We start from the raw sequence: 19,156 nt of genomic DNA on the forward strand, positions 1-19,156 counted from the left end.
AATCAAGTTTTATTGTTAAGAAATTTATGGATTTGATGTGATTACTTGAAATGTCACATTATTTTAAAAGTATGATCACATGTATATCATTATCAACGCACATCATAGAAGAAAGTGTTTGAGAGCAGTGAAAATAAATGTATCTCTGAAACCTCCATTGGCATAATATTCCATTGGTAGTGAAAAATAAATATAGAAGATACATTTACAATTATTTTAATTCTTAAAAAATGTTTCCTTTCTTAAAAAAAAGAAGTATCACTCATTCACCATGTGATAGTTAAGAGAAAATATTTTATTTAATCAAATTTAATTCCCAAAAAAGGCGAATACATAAAAACCGCAGAATATAATTTAAAACCACACCATTATTGAATCAGTAAGATTATCATAAAACATTTCAAACAAAAGACCAAAGGATACACTGGGGAAGACAACATAAACAGAAAAAATTACAAGAGAATAAAATTGGGTAAATCCATCACTCCTCCAAACCTATCCAGCAAATTATTTAGAACATTCACAAAATGTGAGAGGACACTAGGATACCACACTGCTTTAGCCAGAGGAAAGTCACAATTCAATCAGGTCTTTTATTTCATCATTCATTAACATCACCAATTAACTTTCATGGACTTTCCTCTGTTACTCCCCCTCCCCACGTAGAGGGAGCAGGTTGGATTTGAGGGGGAGGGAGGGTGGGGAAGGATTTTTAGTTAAGGAAGGGAAGTTAGTGTTAGCATTACTACTAACACTACTATTATTACTACTACTACTACTACACTCACTCACTCATACCAAGCACACATTCACACACCTACGATCCAGCCCATTATAATCCCATCCATCGCAGCAGCCCCACGAGGTCGAAAACGATACGGACCTAAGTTCCTGATCCTAACTAAGATACCTAAGTACTACGTCAGTACTATCTAATTTCCTGCGCATAAAGCAACGCATGTCGAAGACGATTTCCTACTCTCCTGCCTACATCCCCCTTAACGCTGAAAAAAAACAACACATTACAATAAATAAATTACAATAAAGTACACAGCAATAAAAAAGCACACACAAATAGTCCAAGTACACCGATGAAAGCAACACGACTCCAGGCCCTTTTCTTCAATTCCTTCAATCTTCGTCTCAAGTGACACAGTTTGATGCACCGCTTTTCCAGGACAACGCAGCATAATGCAGAATCACCTGTTCAAATAAGAAGCATCACATGTACTAACGATGCAAATAGCTACCAAATCGCATTTTTCCCCTCCCTGTTGAAAATTAAATTTGAAATAAGACCTAAAGAAAGACAGGCTTAATAAGAACTGGATCCCAAGTAGCAAAATCTTATGTAAAAATTATTTTAAAATATATTGCGAGAACATTTTAAAATGACTTTAACATAATTTTGAAAACATATTAGCTTTCTCTGTTTCAACGTTACAAATTTTTTTTCAGCATTTCAAAATGATTTTAACATAAGTTTAAAATATGTCCTACTCTTGTATGAGCTATGAAATATAGTTTTTAAAATAGTTTTAAAATATGTTGTAACTAATTCAGCCTCTTCTTAAAATGATAAATTGCAACATGTTATGTTAATATGAATTAAGTAAACAGGTTTGAAATTACAAACTGTGCCAGAAACGGTAAAAAAAAATTTCCCACCTAACAATTATCCTAGTGTCAACATGCGTGAATATTTCGAAGGAAGCAGTACAAGCATCGTGAGAATTACAGAATCTCCTTATATCTGCGTGCTTTCAGGGAATGCCCACCATCACCATGGATGCTAAGACAACTTCGAAATCAGATGTCTGTGTTTGGATTAGAAAGCGAATATGTTTATAGAAAGTACACACAAGGCCTTATCCGTTTTTAGTATGCAATGAAGCACATATTGAGAGTTTTCAGGCGTTCCTTGATTGCATTCTCGGATCATGCAACATCCATTTTTTTATGATATGCCTTCATTTTGGGATTATTTTCCCGTGAATTCATTGTTTTAAATTTCTAGAAATATTATGGAAAACTGTCAAAAAATACCGTTTTGTGGATTTCAAGACAGCGAAATTCAAACTCACTTTTGAAAAAAGGATTCATTTTTGGTAGAAAAAGTCTCCAAAATCATCCGTATTACTTGTCAGTCACCCACATTCACCTCCAAGGAATGAGAGTTTTTATACTGGTTTATTTCATCACACTGGTATGACTGAGAATATGAAAATTTATATGAGCGTTTTAAAATGATTTCAAAATAATGACCTTATTATTTCAAAATTATGTTAAAATGATTAGAAAGTAATAATCAAATTATTTCAAAATTATTTTAAAATGTGTGTAAGATTAATTTAAAACAATTTCAAAATTATGTTCACATAATTATTTTTCTGTGAAATTAAAAAAATGAACATTTTTGGCAAAAATAAGCCATTACTTCCTGCATATCCAAGAATATACTATCAACAAAATGAGATCAAATGGTTCAAGACTTAAAAAGAGCAATGCCTAATACATTATTTTAAAATTATTTTAAAATCTTGAAAAAATCATGAATTTAGCCATCTTATGATATTTTGATTTTAAAATCATTTGAAATAATTTTAAAATCATTTTTCAATATTCTTTTGCTACTTGAGATGAGACTTTTCCAAAAAATTCTTATACAAATTCATGCAAAAGGACATATTTAGGGTGAATGTAATAAAAACATTCCTAATTTAAGTAAAAATACTTTGCGACTGTACTAAGTTCTAGCAAAGCCAAAACAGCATAAATTATCACATTGATTTCTTTAGAAAGATACACATTCATAATCTTGCAGTAACTATGTGTAGTAGTGTAGCACTGACATTCCGTTTACGGTTACATGACCATTATGTTCCAGTAATGGGTTTGTTATCTAGAGAATCATTTAATTTATTTTCTAGTAATTAATTAAACTATTTTCACATTCATGGCATACTAAAATATTGATTCCAACAAATTATTAACAAATTAAGAGCATATTTAAATAGTAGGTACATTTCTTAGGTCAAAGGAAAGAAGTGAGAGCATGAACTTAATTGGTATGTCTGAAGAGAAGAAAAAATAGTATCCTAAAATCTAAATGAAGGATTACAGTAAATACAATCAAGGTATTCAGAAATAACAATGAAAACTCTTCCCTCATGATCCATTTTCGAAAAAAAACTATCTCATCAAAAAATTTGTGACTAGGGGAAGACCTGTCTCATGGTTAGAAGACGAACTTTTCATTGTGATACTACACAAAGGAATAATTTAATGTTATTGGATCGTAAATCTTGATATCGAATTGGAAAGGCAATAATCAAAGAAGCAAGTAATCAAAAAGCAATTATTTTTACTAGCATAAGTCAAATTTACATGCTGTAAAAAGTGGCTCTCTTAGTTCATGAAAAGGATAATATTTTTGATTTTCAAGAGAAGGATCACAATACATGTATTAGTTTTTTAAAGGAAAGAAATTAAATCCATTCTTACCATTAAGTGATTGCATCCAATCCGTTCAAATGTCTCCATAATCCAGAGAAATTCTGTCTTCTCCCAAATTGATATTCAATTCTGGGAATGAGTCTTAGCTAGAAAGAGAAAAATTTCGAATGTTAACTGAAATTCAGAATTGAAAACCAGAAAATACTGAAAAAATTAATTACTTAAATATCAAATGTGGCAGTTGTTTAAAAAATGATTCTAACCATAAGCAAGAGAATAAGAAAGGCAATTAAGATAAATCGTAAAATAGACAAAAATAAGTTTACAGAGTAATTGTATATATTGAGAGTAATGGGCACTCACTGCCCATTGAACTGAAATTGTGGACAAAATATTTCTAATATCGTTCCATAAAATTTAAAATTTTACTCTGGAATTAATTCAAAGCTGGAAATATAAAATATGAAAAAAATAAAACAATGTTAGTCCAAAAAAAAAGATTGTCAAAAAAATCCTCATTTTCTCAGTTGATTTTATAGTAGAAATAGCTATTTTAATTTCAAAGTGAGATCTCGAATGTATGAATTCGAATGGAAGCGGAATGTAATCTTACTGTAATGGGATGGCGCCATGTTCTTCGCGAAATAGGTAAGCATACTGCATGTCCTGTTCTGCAGTTGTCTTCTGCTCTTCAAAACCTGTGGAGAGGTCGGATTAGTAGCACATACAAGGAATAAAAAAAACCCTTGCACTCCTAGCCTTACGTTACGCAATTTTTTTTGGCCCTAATGGCCCAAATCAAAGCTAACACTCGCACTGTCCTAGTGATGCGGTCCTCTTCATCCGTCGTCTTCTTTCTTCTAATCTTCAAATGAAGAGATGGCTTCGCTGTCCTCTTCTGCTCTTCAAAACCTGTGGAGAGGTCGGATTAGTAGCACACACAAGAAATAAAAAAACCCTTGCACTCCTATCCTTACGTTACGCAATTTTCTTTGGCCCTAATGGCCCAAATCAAAGCTAACACTCGCACTGTCCTAGTGATGCGGTCCTCTTCATCCGTCGTCTTCTTTCTTCTAATCTTCAAATGAAGAGATGACTTCGCTGTCCTCTTCTGCTCTTCAAAACCTGGGGAGAGGAGGATTAGTAGCACACACAAGAAATAAAATAGCCCTTGCACTCCTAGCCTTACGTTACGCAATTTTCTTTGGCCCTATTGGCCCAAATCAAAACTAACACTCGCACTGTCCTAGTGATGCGGTCCTCTTCAAACGTTGTCTTCTTTCCTCTAATCTTCAAGTGAAGAGATGACTTCGCTGCCCTCTTCTGCTCTTCAAAACCTGGAGAGAGGTAGGATTAGTAGCACACACAAGAAATAAAATACCCTTGCACTAAAAATCCCCAAAGCCTAGTATGCACTCCACGACAACATACAGGGGGTACCTTTGCACTCAATCCCAGTGAAAGTTCCATTCCTGTACGCTGCAATGGATTAGCGTGAATACCAAACCTTGGTTCAAAAGGCTAAAAATAACGCACGCATGATAATCGCCTATCCTTACGTTACGCAAATCAGTCGGCCCGAATGGCCCAAATCAAAGCTAACACACGCATTCGCACTCGCACACGCACACACGCACTTCAACCGTTGTCTTCTGTCTTCTTTTCTCCAAATCCAGCGATGCATCCAATCTGTGGAGAGGTAGGATTAGTAGCACATACAAAAATATACATAACACTGCCCTCCCCAAAACAAAAAAATACCATCACACACACACGCACACACACACCCCTACCTAAGTTTTCTTTTTGAGATCTCATAATCTAAATAAACCATTCTAAAGGTTTATAAGGCCTTTTATTTCAGTATTCATTTGGGGACTTTGGGATTTCTTTAGCGCTTATTTCATATTCATTTTCTCTACCTTGTTCTTGGCCAATGATCTTTGTGAATGTTTTTATTCACTTGAATTTTAATACCATTCATCATAACCTCTCGTTAGTTGCAACCATATAACCATGTATTCATTCGTTACTCTCAGAGTCAATTTCGACGCTTTGCTTAATGTTCCTTCATGTACCATGATGATCCTTGATTCGTACCATGTGTCATTTGTGTGTAAACGGGAATGCATGAGTAAAAGACGCATCGACCTAAACCCAGAGAATCGCATAAAAATATCCCTCATCAGCCTAAAATTCCTAGAGATGAAGAGCCTTTCACCACATCTAACCCCCTTCCCGCATTGAAGACTTATTTCTTCTCTTCTTCCCTCTGTAGCCGATGAATTGAACTTCTCCATTTGGTGATTCCACTTTTCCTTGCTTTGAAGATATTTTTTTCCAAACTGTCTGATTCTGCAAAGAAGAGAGAAGAGATTCCAAGTTACTTCACTGAGTAAATGTCAATAATTGTGGAGATAATAACATGAGCAAGGTGGAAATTACATAGAAGCCGATTCATAGGAAAAAATCATAGGGAAAATATTTATAATAGCACTACGTTCTTTTAATATTCCCATGCATTGATCTCTTTTCTGACTAACTACAGCTAACTCAATTTCATGCGACTCAGAGCGAGCATAATTTCTATTTAAAAAGTGGTGGAACTGAAATTTTTTGAAACAACTAATTCTTTTTTTGCGTATTTTCCTCCCAGCCATATTAATCTAAGTTTAAATTATATTTCGGAAGTAGCAAGGAAAACAGTGTTTTGAGAGTTACAGGAAGGAAGTGAGGACACGGAATTAACTCGCACACCTTCCCATTTCATCACTTCATCAGGACATTATAGCGTCTGAATACACGAATTTATCTTTTTTTAAATCTTAACATCATTATTATCATGAATCGGCATTCAATTTAAAATTCGGCTTATAGTGTTCGATAGAGGGTAACTCGCTGCGGTAAGCAGTTACGCCCGCGGAAAGGCTAGAATTTGAAATGGCGCTGGAAGTTGGGTCTACAGTGACGTCAAGCCAATGGGAGCCCGAGTCGCGAATGAGGCAACCTTTACTATAAGAACCTTGGCAAATACCTACATGCGAGCATTAGTAACCTGTTTGCAACTCCTAAAAAGTTATAGTTGAGGAAACACAACAATCTGCCTCGCTACGTTTAAATTTTCAAATATTGACAGCGTAAAACTGCGGAAACATAGGGAAAAATAGTTTAATAGAGGTGTTAAAGTATAAAAAACAATGCAAAATTACCCTTACTTGTACATATTTATTGCTCATCATATCACAAATAGCACTACCACGCACACATTTCACGAGCTGTCTGTTTGATACTTATAATCAGTATATGCCGAATCAACTATATTTCAATGAAGAACTTGGCTCACAATAAATATAAAACACCATTATGTAACACTAATAAAGCATGATTATCGGTTTTCCAATCACTCTGAACACACTAAAAGAATTTGCACTCCTTGAAATTCGTAAGGATTCTTCACATCTCACTTTCCACACATCACTAAGGACTTAGAATCAGTTTACGTTATTTCACGTTAACATTGCGAAGACAATTAAATGAATAGGATGAAACAAATTGCTAAGCCAGTTATTGTAACATCAAAAAACTTCGAATTTTACTATCACTCCTACCGTAACCAAAACATGACCAAAACAAAAACGAACAACAGCGCAACAAAATGCGTGAAGTGTATACACAGGCGAAATCTCACAATAATCTAAGACCGTGCTCACAATGAATAGGAAAATTGCATACTTTTTATAAACAGTATGCTGATATACTACAGTAAACACTTAGTACCGCAATATACTTTTTTCCGCTTAAAATTCAGTTTATACACTAGAAAATGACTCCCAAAAGTCTCCCGAGTTTCGCGGGCTAAAAAATACCGCCCCCACTAATCTTTGGCCGTGACGTCATAGTTCAGTAGGAGTCCAAGATCCAAGCCCAAACTGCAGGTTTGGAAGAGCCACGTTGCGTTTAAAGGAGAACATGGGTGAAGCAAGGAAAAATTACAAGTGGTGCATTGTTCCTCTGTGCAATAGCACCCCAGAAAAAATTTTCGTCTGCATTCCCACGGAGGAAATTAGAAGAAAAGCCTCGATGGTTGCCGTCTGTCGGGATGAGCGTTACGGAAAAATAAGAGGAAATAATAATAAACGGAATGATAAACCCGTATGCTATGTGAGCAAAGATAACATTTATATAAATAATATTTCCATATTTCATTGACTGAATAACTTGAAACTGAGATTTTTCGATAATTCGGCCGCCGTAGAATAATTAAAACTCAACTTCACAACAAAAATCGAGATAGGTGTTTCTCGATGGTTACGATGGACTCAAATTATTTATGGCACTTGTTCAATTTCAGTTACGGAAGGACATAGAAAATCCCATGATGTTTAAAATCTAGGGAGGAAATATGAAAATATAGAGCAACGTTGATCCTCATGCATTCGAGTGCCAGCCAAGAAGACAGCGTTTTCTTCTACTGTCGGCGTCAAAATGATGTGCCGCTGTACTTTGCAAATTATTTACGTCATTTTAAAGGAAATTTTATCCTAAATTCTGATTTATTTTATTACAAAAAAATTGAAAAATGTAGACACGGCCAGTGCAATAAATGACTCCGCGCACCGAAAAATTAGCCGTTTTGTCAACTTCATGAACTTTGCAACTCAACCTAAGGAAAACTACTACGTCTACAGCATTCATCATCCACATTAATTTCACTCATCAGTGTGGATTAATAAAATGGCTTTTGGGCATTTTTAGAACTTATATTTTGTAATAAATTAATGAAAATATTTAAACATTATCTTGTTCCATAGGTTACCCCGAAAGATAAAGGAAAATGTAGATGGAAAAAGAATGGAATCCAGAGGTAGTCACAAAAAATGAATCGCAGCATTCTTTGATTTTATTCTACGCCGGCTTGCTTTTCAGAAAAAGTTGAGTCACAAGAGGGATGTTCCGCGGCCCTTGATTTGGAATCTGTGGAGATAGAGGAAGACGTGTGGATCAGCAATTTCCATTTAGTTGGTTGTCAGGATAAACCAAGGATCCATTTAAAGGTTGTCAGACCATCGTATAAAGATAGGACTGATGTGCACCACAGGGGAAATGGTGTGTTTGAGGGAAAGTCAAACCCAAAGTTGCCCAAAGAATGTGCAGTTCTATGTTGCTCTTTCCCCAGTTAAAACCAAATAGAAGTTGGATTGGGATAATATTTTCACCACGGGTTCCAGTGATAGTGAGAGTGCAGGTGATCATGATCATCGTCGAAGGTCATCCCTCTAGGATTTCCGATACGGAATTTTTAAGTGACAACCGATCGCAATGACGATGAGCTCGCCTTTAGAGTAGGTTTCAGATATATCGTGAGAAAAGCTCCCAAAATGTATTAAAGACTCTGTTTGGAAAACATTCACATTTTAATGCTAATTTAGGAAGGATTTTATTACAAAAGTAACTTATTAACACCTGAAGACGTTGTGTTTATTATAATGATCGAAGTGCGATTGACCGATTCTTTCTGCAGAATAGGAAGTGGCTTCGGGGTTTTTGAGTCACAAGATGGGAGATTGTGTTGGAAGTTCGTCTATATTATCGCTACTAAATTGAAACATTAATAGTCTGGCTTCCTCAGAGCTTCCTGTCCCCCTCCAGGCAAGGTCTACCGGTCTGCCAAAAGAATACACATTTCACATGAGTATACGCTTTCGCCAATATTATACGCAAGTCTCACTATGTTATGAACTATAAAACATTTCAGATGCACATCAGCTACCTTTCCATTTCTCGGCATCGACTTTCGGCGCCGACGAAGTCTACAGTTTCACTAAAATACCCTGTTATCATGATGGAATCAGTAACAGGAAGCTTGCTAGGATCAGCCTAGGAATAACCATATTCCTTCATCTTTACGCAATCTATCGCTTTCAATGGAGGAGAAATAGATCAAATAATAGCCCTGAAGTCACAATGAACAACTCCGATACGTCTGCACTTCAATAAATGAATCATAACCACGCCGCGGCGTCGCATAACCACACGGCGCGCCGTCGCATGTATTCAAGTATGCAACCTCTACTACGGCCGTGCCTCCTCGTACTGAACTATGACGTCACTTTTCTACCAGCCAATCATCGGGCGTTTTCGATTCTCACTTGCATTTGAAAATTCTCGTGAACTTTGATGCATTAAATATCGCAAACCACGTCATAAAATAATAAAAAAAACTTTCACCGAGGTATGCACACATATATTTTTATATAATTTTGGGGCTATTGATTATATCTGAAATGTATGCAAGTTCCCTATTGGCAATAGATTCAATACGTAATAAAATCAAACAGAACTTAGAAGCGAACAAACGAATGAAAATTAATACGCGTTCGATGTATCCCTAAAGCACAACTAGTTCAAATATGAAACCAAGGGAGGTTATTTGAACAAGCCTTAACGAAACCAGGTTCCATTTTGCAAATTTACTTGCAGAAAAAAGAAGAAATATCACGTAAAATACGCGAAATAAAAGTTATTCATCAATGCTCCCGTCCGCTTGCAGCTGTACTATGGGAGATACGTCACATAACGAATAGCCAATTACAGGTCGTTTTACCCTCCTGAATTTCGATGCTAAAACAAAGGTTATTAAAACTTAAATTATAAATTAATAAAAAAACACATGGAATTTTCATTAAACATATGTGAACTTCAAACATGTATGTACTAAATGGAAAGGGTTTCATGCTTATTCCTCACCCATGCAAACACTATTTCATGCGACTCAGAGATCCAGAATTTTTTTTAAACATTGAGTAGTCAATCACACATCCAAAATTAGCAAATAAAAAATCCCACCATATTCAATATTTGCTGATCCAATGGAAATAAAATGTTAAAAAATTTCAATCCGCTGATAGAAAAATAATAAGTCGTACTTCAAGGTTTAAAACCAAAGGAAGTTCTCTAGTTTCATTTATTAATTCATCCTTAATTTATTAATTTATCCATTCACCATGTCAAATATATAACCAACGCCTTAGGCTTTGAAGTCATATGTTGCGTATATGAAGTTAAAAAATACGCATAAAATTACATGTTACTAGCTTTATAAAAGCGATATATACACTAAATATTAATAAATATCGAGCTGCCGCCTTAATTTCAAACTTGCGAAATTAATATCGATAACTTAGTTTTCTTTTGAGATCTCAATCTTAATGAACCATTCTAAATGTTTGTAAGGCCCTTTAATTCAATGTACACATTTGGGGACTTAGGAATTACTTAAGCGGAATCATTTTCTCAACCTTGTTCTTGGCCAATTATATCTGTTAATTTTTGCTTGCAATATGAAATTACCTTTCGGAAAAACAGGCGATAAAAATAGCTAATGCAAAAGAGATAAAGTGCAAAGGTAATGCAATAACCATTAAGAAGAGTTACACCAAAACCGCGTTGAATGTTCGTTGGACAACTTCAATTCAGAATATTCTACATTAACTCATTTTGTGAGACCTGAATGAATATCCATTTCCTAAAGCGTACGAATTTAGGCATCATTGTGACGTGAAATACAAATAAAATTATCCACAACTATCAAAATATCAACTAAGTTATTTGGGAAGTAAAATAACTAGCGATGGAAGATTCAAGAAAGGAATTACTACTATCAGCAAAATAGCCCAGGCGAAGGAAAGAACTACTTACGGTGGGAAATTTAAACATACACGCAAAGAAACAATTCATTATAACTTATATTTGGAGTAGCTTCCCTACGGAAGTGAGGGATGAAAAGTGACAGTTGCGGAGAAATAAATGCTGGGGGGCCTCAAAATGTGGTGCTATAGAAGAATGATGAGTATCAAATAGGTCGATTGCGCTAGTAATGAGGAAGTCCTAAGAAGAAAAGGAGAGAAGCCTCATGAAAACCTTCGCAAGAAGACTCAAGACAACCTCATAGGCCATATCTTGAGACATGATGGCCTGAAGAAGACAATCGTTGAGGCACAAGTAGATGACAATAACGGAAAAGGAAGACCTCGAATACAGTATATGGAACGAGTAACGACGGATGTGAAATAGAAGAAATACGTTGGTGTGAAAAGATCAGCTGTTAGGGGAGTTCAGGGGAGATCTGCGTGAATACAATGTCAGGCTTGCTGACCAGAAATGATCATGATGCCGATCAAAATCTAAACCGTGAGGGGATAAAAATAAGGGGCACATGTTTGTGGAAGGACTGTATCAAGATTCACGGATGTCTCTCTTCTCCAACAGATTCATTCCTACGATATGTCGAAGGTTGTACGTGCCCACGGTTTTGCGAGCAATACTGAGGAACACCGGGATCCTTTGTTTAGGAGTTAGCGATCGGGGAGTCGGAGACTGAATTTGATCACTCATCACCAGGGGTGAATGCAGGCCATCGCATTCGGAAAAAATAATTCAAATGGGCAACAAAGCCAGTTTTCCACGAGACGAGAAGTTGCACAGCCTGATGCACAAACCAACGTGGAGTGCTAAATTTGCCGTGCAAAGACGTGAATAACAAGAATGGATGGAAAAATATATCGCGTTTCAATTCTGAAATGACTGCACGGCCGAGTGAGGAAAACATCACCAGTACTAAGATGATATTGCCTGCGTTTGGCGGCAATAAGGAGAATCGGAATGAACTACGAATGAAGAGGCGATAAAGCGAAGTAGGAAGGCATTGTTTTAGTTCTCTACAACAATGAAGTAGCCAACAACTCGTGTTTGTAAACCTCAAAAACTACGTTTCCATTCGCGTTGCAAATGAATCCATAAAAGTTATTTGCATCATAAATGGAAAGAAGACATTCAAATGCTTTACAATAGCGGTTCCCCACCTGTGGCACGCCTACCCCTTGGGGGTACGCCGAAAGTAATCAGTAATGGTGGACGCCAGGAGTTATGGATCTCTTCACCAGGAAATATGTATGCATATTATATGGGGTGTTGAAATCGAAGTTCTATTTATAGAATTATTTCTAACTGAAAGTGTCACCTACTCGTAGTGAAATTAAGTCATAAAATGGGAATTGACATTTTTGTGGTTACAATATTAGTTATTTACATATAGAAGAGTAATGGAGGAAAAAACTTTAGGAACCGCAGCTTTGCATCATAAAACATCCCATTTGGAACTTCGCTACCGATTATCCTTCGAACTGAAAACAAAACAAGTTCCGATGGGAAAATCTTTACGCACTGATTCTCTACAAAACAGTGGCATTAACAATGACAGCAGTGAAGAGATCACCAATTTTTGAAAGCCTCCACCACTGATCGAAAAGTGGTGATATTTATGAATGATGAACCTCATATATCCATCCATAGGGAAGTATATGTAATGATGAGGATCAAACGGATCGACTGACGATGAGTGAGAAATGCTAAGTCCTAAGCAGAGTAGGAGAGAAGAAAAAAGAACCCTCATGAAAACCTTGACAAGACCCCAGTCAAATTTCCTGTTCGCACACTTGAGTATAGTCACAATTCACTTTGTCCCATGGTATATTTTATATTAAATGCATGCGGATTGATGTCTTCAGTGATAAAATGAATGATGAATTGGAACATACACAGATTACGTACGTAATTACCGCGAAATACCTTTTCTTCTACAAAACATTGATACAGAAGTATGATATTTATTGTTTCCGACTTGGGAATGCGATGTTTTTTTTGCCGAAAAGTCAGTCTCTACGGTACATCGAGGGTCGCACCAGTTTTGAGTGGGGAAACAGCCAAGTGCGAGACTTTGCTCAATATTTGTTTTCGGGGAGGCGGCCAGACTATTTGAGGATGAGATGCTAAGTAGTATGTGTCGACGAAACTAAAACTAAAGGCATATTTGGCATAATTTCCAACAATTCAAACGCACGGCAGGTAACAGCAAACCAATCTTAGTATTATTCTTCGAGAGTAAGCTGTCGAGCGTATCGTATAAGACGTATCATCCATTTTATCTTACCCTCTGACCGCTCCGAAGCATGAATTATCCGATATAACGTAAATTTTAGAGTTTGATCTTGTCATATACCATATCGCCTTCGAGTTTGGTGTACCTACTGCTTGAAAACGCTCCTCGCCACATCCACATTTTTTCAAATTTAAAAGTAGTTAGCTAGTTATTGACTTGAGTAGTTTTCTGTCTTTTGCTTCAGAATATCTCTACTTATTTTTGATCTCTTAATTAAAATTAATTAAAATATACAGAAACAACTTGGTAAAGATTTGCATGGAAATAAAGTTGAAATGTACCACGAGAAGTTTTTATTGTAGTTACGTGTATCTAATGAATGAGCCTCCTAAAGGTGGGAATGTGCAACATCGGCACCCAGTAAAGGTGGCATCCAGCTGTGCGGCGAACATTGAAGGTGGTACTGTTTCTAATACATCCACTGTCAATTCACCATTGTTTTTTTTTTCAAATTTATAAGTGGTTGATGACTTATTGATTCGAGTAGCTTTTGTCATAGTCTTTTCCTTCGTTTGTCTTTGGATTATCAAACCTATCGATCGCAGAGGAATTCCTTGAAGTATATATCTAAGGAGCATCTTAGTTTGCCTACAAATATTTCCACAAGTAATTTAAACTTTAACTATAAACTTTATAAGTGGGCCTCAACGGCTACTGCACATGAACTTTATGGATCCTTAAGTGGTGGAGCACAAAAACATGTATAGATATCTGAAAAAACTATTTCGATAAGTATGAGGCTAAACACTTCGTTTCTTAAACCTGAACACAATGTTTCTGTCATCAATGACATCGATTTTAACCATGGAGGAAGCGCATGGTGATGAGTAAGACATATCGTCGGATGTCATTCTGGTGAAGAGAAGGCAGAGCAGAAGAGTATAGCTTGACGTATTTCACCAAAATAAGTTAAATCACATCGGATACGAATGTAAACGGGACAATTTATATTATTACTTAGTTGGGGGTGCTTGGGGTACTCAGATACTGGGGTAGTTAAAGGAGTTTTGATTGGGATAAACTTTTTATGGGCCCCAGTTATATCTAAAAGGGTTTACGTCAGAATTATTCCATTACAAATTTAAATATTATTTGCCTGAAGGTCTCTAGATACGCATGTAAATTTCAGTTGTTGTCTTTCATTTATCCCGTGAGACTTTCCCATCATGTCGGCGGCCCGAAGGAGCGTTGTACGTTGTAGCAGCATTACGGCAACCCGATATGCAAAAGTTGTATAACTCTGTGCCATGCCTGTTAACATACAGGTGCAGGCGGTAAGGGTTTTGGGTTTGTTTTCAACAGTGGCTACCTATATATTTATAAAACCTCGCCACGGGCCCAACGCGAGAGTGGACGAGTGAGTCTCCTCTTGCATTCCAGCGGCTAATATTAATTCCAATGGGGCTCCTCGTCGGCTCTTGTTGTCCTGACGGCGATAGATGCATGTTGTTTCGAGTGCAAACCTTCCAAGTTTTCACCGACCATAAGTTAAGTGGGTCTCGTGGGTGTCTGCACATTATTGAAAACTATAGTACAATTTTCGTCTGAAGACTTTCACAGCTTCTTTTATCTATGTTGTTGGTGGTTTTCGGGTATGGCTGTGTAGAAAACATTTTTACTCGACGTTTCACTCCTCCTACTGGGAGCGTTATCAAGAGAATGGAAGGAATTTATTCTCGTCCCGACCTTATATATGTTTTTCGCTACCCATCGCAGAAGCTACGTGGGACAGAGCAAGCGTTCAATCTCCCAAAGGCTTAAGGAGCACGAAAGGGCGTTAAAATTACATCAGTGGGACGCATCAGCTGTTGCTGAACATTTTGCCTCCAGCCCTGGGCATAGAATAATGTTTGACGCTACACGGGTATTAGCGAAGACGGAAGAATACCATCCGCGTCTTATACGCGAATCCATCGAGATAGCGAAAAGACCTAATAACTTTAATGGGGAGGATGGGTATAACCTCAGTCGTATATGGAGAGGGTTCCTAGCACAATATAATGGCCAACGGCTATCGGCTAAAATTCAAATCCGGCACAACAATGGGTAGCGAAAAACATATAGGGCCGTATTTTAAGACGTTCCTAGAGGAACGACTCTTCCTGTGTGACGCGTTACTAGGGGGAAATCAACCTCCAAGCGTTTTTTAAACGTACCTCCTTCTTAGTAGAATCAACTCCATCTACAAGCTTACCGAATTTCTCCCTACTATTTTGAGCATGGATCAGACCACCCTTCTAAATTGTAGGAACTGTTTCAAGGCCTAATATGGCGGAATGCGTTGTTAACCTCCGGATTTTGTCATTTTTTTCCGGACACATTTTGCAGTATGCGATCAAAATTCCATAAAAATTACGCTTTTTTAACGTGATGATATTTATTTGTTTCGTAATATATGCCTGTTATGAGGAAACGTATAAAAAGAACGAAAAAAGCGTTAAGTCTGTAAGTAAACAACCGTTGTTATGAAATGGATGCTGAATTTTCAAGGTATGTGTTGAAAGAGTCGTATATTTATGTTGGACGAATACACTTAAGGGATAGGTAGAATATCATTGAGTACTACTATTCAGAAAGGAATTTCTCCAGAGGTATCGCTTCACAATATGAACCGTAACAGACGTTATTTTACCCTCTGAATGGAGTGAACATTTAAGCAATCGTGTTCTGACGATTCCGTATATGTTAAAACTGCTAATTGCCTTTAGGTTTTATGCCTCCGGGTCATTCCAGGTATGTGGTATTTTTACGCAAGATTTATATTATCGCTTTGATTATGTAACACAGTATTAAATCTCGTTTGTGGCGATATACCCGGAGTTGCTCAGGGGACGGTGTTGAGAATAATTAAGGTATGATTTCTCCTTAGTTTGGAAATTGTATGAATGAAAATTTTCCATTTGGAGGGGAAGTGTTATAAGGTATTGAGTTCAAAATATTTGGTAACCGTTACAGAGCATCAGTAATGACCTGGTGGCATTGATACCTCGTTACAAATGTAAACATAAGTTGCCAATTTCAGAGGAAAATACTGCTAGATGTAAGACATCTTTTTATGACAAAGGTTGATTTCCTAGAGTATACGTATTGGGTGGTATCGACTGCACCTATGTTCCGACTGTGAGTTCGGGGGGAGAGTTAGGCTAATTGTACGGAAACCGGAATAGATCATATGGTTTTCATTAAACGTAAAGGTATGTAAATGTTTATTTACCAAGTTTATCACAACGTATCTTATGTTGAAATTGGCAGCTTCATCTCAAGGCATATTATGGTTTGAAAATATCAAGCTGAGGCAAACCGTGGTTGCTGAGTAATTCTACTTCTTAATAAATGGGATTCTGCTTATCCCTTTAGTGTATTTTTCTAACTGATACATAAAGCTCTTCCGAAACACACCTCCATACTGTACTGTTCCATTGTAATGGGTCTTGTTTAGTCTTGAATAAAATTATATTATTCCAATGAAAATCCATATAGGTAGTTCCTTCATTTTCCTTTCCTGCCCAAGACTCCCACTTCCTTTGCATGTCCCTTACAATGTATAAATACAGTTAACAACATGAAGATAGGTAGAGTTATCTCTTGTCACGGGTACTTCATTCTCCTAATTTAATACCCTATCTCATTATGTTAGGCCCTTTCAAAGTACCCATTTCATATTTGTAGGGACATGCATACAATGGTATGCATAAATAATCATTAATAATGCATGGGTGATAATAATAATTATGCCAAAAAATTGGATTTTAGCAATGTCATTTCAAGAAATAAATAAAATTAAACAGTTCTATTTTAAAATTATAAATATTTGAACTAACCTTAGCAGAATCACTTTTAATTAAAAAATGGAGTGGTAATCAGCCAGATAATGAAACACGACTGTCTGATGGAAGGGCTGATAGAAGGAAGGAATTACAGAGTAAGGTAATGGAAGGCCTACCCCTGTTATTCATATTCTGAATTGGCTATTAATATCTTACAACATGGAGCAAGTAATCAAGAATGTAAATAAGGAATTCTATGTCAGCAATGGAACACTAGTACATAGGAGAATCAAGTCCGCAGGCATACTCAATCAACCTTCATATTCAGTGACGATTGATATATGTGACTGATACTACTTAAAATATAAAATGGAATTTTTAAAAACTTTGATCCTTTAAAGGCAGTAATGCCTTGAGTAAGCAGTGAAATGACTAATTAGTGGAATTGTTCAAGCATACTACTTGATTAGTACTAAATTATTTTCACTCATGGGTGGTATGAATAAACGTCTTTTACAATTTTACATGAAAGCAACTATAAAATTGATAAAGCAGCAATGATTGACCTGGAGGCAGTAATAACTTACACGTTAACATAAATATTACTCACTTAATTTGCTAAACGAAAGTTTTTCCAACCATTAGTTCGTGTTACCTTCACCAACATGTTAAAATTATCCAAAAAATTGCTTCATTTTGTACCTCATACTGCACGTTTGATGTTGAACACTCACTGTATGAAAAGAATGCATACTACATTACATCTTGCCTTTACCTATGTCATCATTTTACCTGAAAAGATTGAAAGAAAGATATACATATATAGGGATTGGGAAATGCAGCTAAATAACATTATACAGGTTCAATTGAATTTAGCTTTATTAAATGAAAATTAAACACATTTACAAAAACAAGAGAAATTTACTAAGGAAGAACAAAGTTGTTGGCTGGCACTGAAATTAAAATCACAAAACACATTTCCGATAGCAAGAAGACGATGCAAAATCTAATGCAAAAAAGGCAAAATTGCTAGTTGGATGTGCAGAATTAGATGAGGAAGAGATGAGATATGGCTTATGAAAGGCAGGAGTAATGAAGGCGGGGAAAAGCCATGCAGGTGCAGAAGTTCTCATTCCAGTTACAGAGAGGGCACCATCACCACAGGAAATGGTTCAGGTTAAGGCATAGAAGCAGGCAGCAGAGTTATGGCATCTTTCATGACATCGAGGTATCCAGCAGCCCAGGAGAGAGAAGCAGGAGCAGGAGCTGACCAATGTCAAGGAAGAGGAGGAATTCATAGAGGAGTATCTGAAAGCTTGCAAAGAAGTGGCATATAAGCATATGATACATATAAACTCCATGCAATAATACAGGCATAATTAGGTCTCTCAAAGCATGCATTATACCTTAATATCCATATGCAAACACAATGATCATTCACATGCTTTTAATATCTTCATTTGTAATAATTCATTTCAGAGAGCATTGCATGGATTCAATTTTATCACACTGGGTTTCAAAATTGAAAGCCTCCATAAACTGAGCCTAAGGCTAGTACCAGTATTTTAAGTTTGAATTCCCATCACTAATTTGCCTATTCTGCAGAGGCTCAAACTGAAACGTGCATCAAACTTCTAACTACATTTATTTTGTTTTCATTATCCCTAAAATTAGGTAATTGCAATGAATATATTTTCCCTGAATAACCTTTGTCAGATAATCATTTGCTAATGACTTTAAAAACATCAAGACAATGGAGAATTTTAAAATGAAAGCACAAGCAACACCAAGCAAAATATATCATAACAAATACCACACGCTTCAACTTCGCCTCCTCTGTTTGAAGCTGTATGCCTTGGATACACTTCTTAAATTCCTCCTCCATATGGATGATGTTTCCAGCAGCCTTTGCATTGGCAAGTTCCTGCTCCTTAAT

General features: G+C 36.4%; 2 long non-coding RNA genes across 2 annotated transcripts; both read right to left on the reverse strand.

Annotated features, from left to right (window-relative positions):
• Positions 1 to 715: 715 nt before the first annotated feature.
• On the reverse strand, positions 716 to 4,181 carry LOC124166572. The gene is made up of 3 exons (XR_006866460.1): positions 4,070 to 4,181; positions 3,505 to 3,602; positions 716 to 1,203 (listed from the first exon to the last, which is right to left on the reverse strand). It is a non-coding gene; the product is annotated as an uncharacterized LOC124166572 (long non-coding RNA).
• A 13,900-nt stretch (positions 4,182 to 18,081) lies between these two features.
• Positions 18,082 to 19,122, reverse strand: LOC124166567. Its single transcript, XR_006866456.1, has 2 exons — positions 19,034 to 19,122; positions 18,082 to 18,535 (listed from the first exon to the last, which is right to left on the reverse strand). It is a non-coding gene; the product is annotated as an uncharacterized LOC124166567 (long non-coding RNA).
• Between the last annotated feature and the right edge of the window lie 34 nt (positions 19,123 to 19,156).

This window comes from Ischnura elegans, chromosome 10, assembly GCF_921293095.1.
Source record: "Ischnura elegans chromosome 10, ioIscEleg1.1, whole genome shotgun sequence".
Classification (NCBI taxonomy): domain Eukaryota; kingdom Metazoa; phylum Arthropoda; class Insecta; order Odonata; family Coenagrionidae; genus Ischnura; species Ischnura elegans.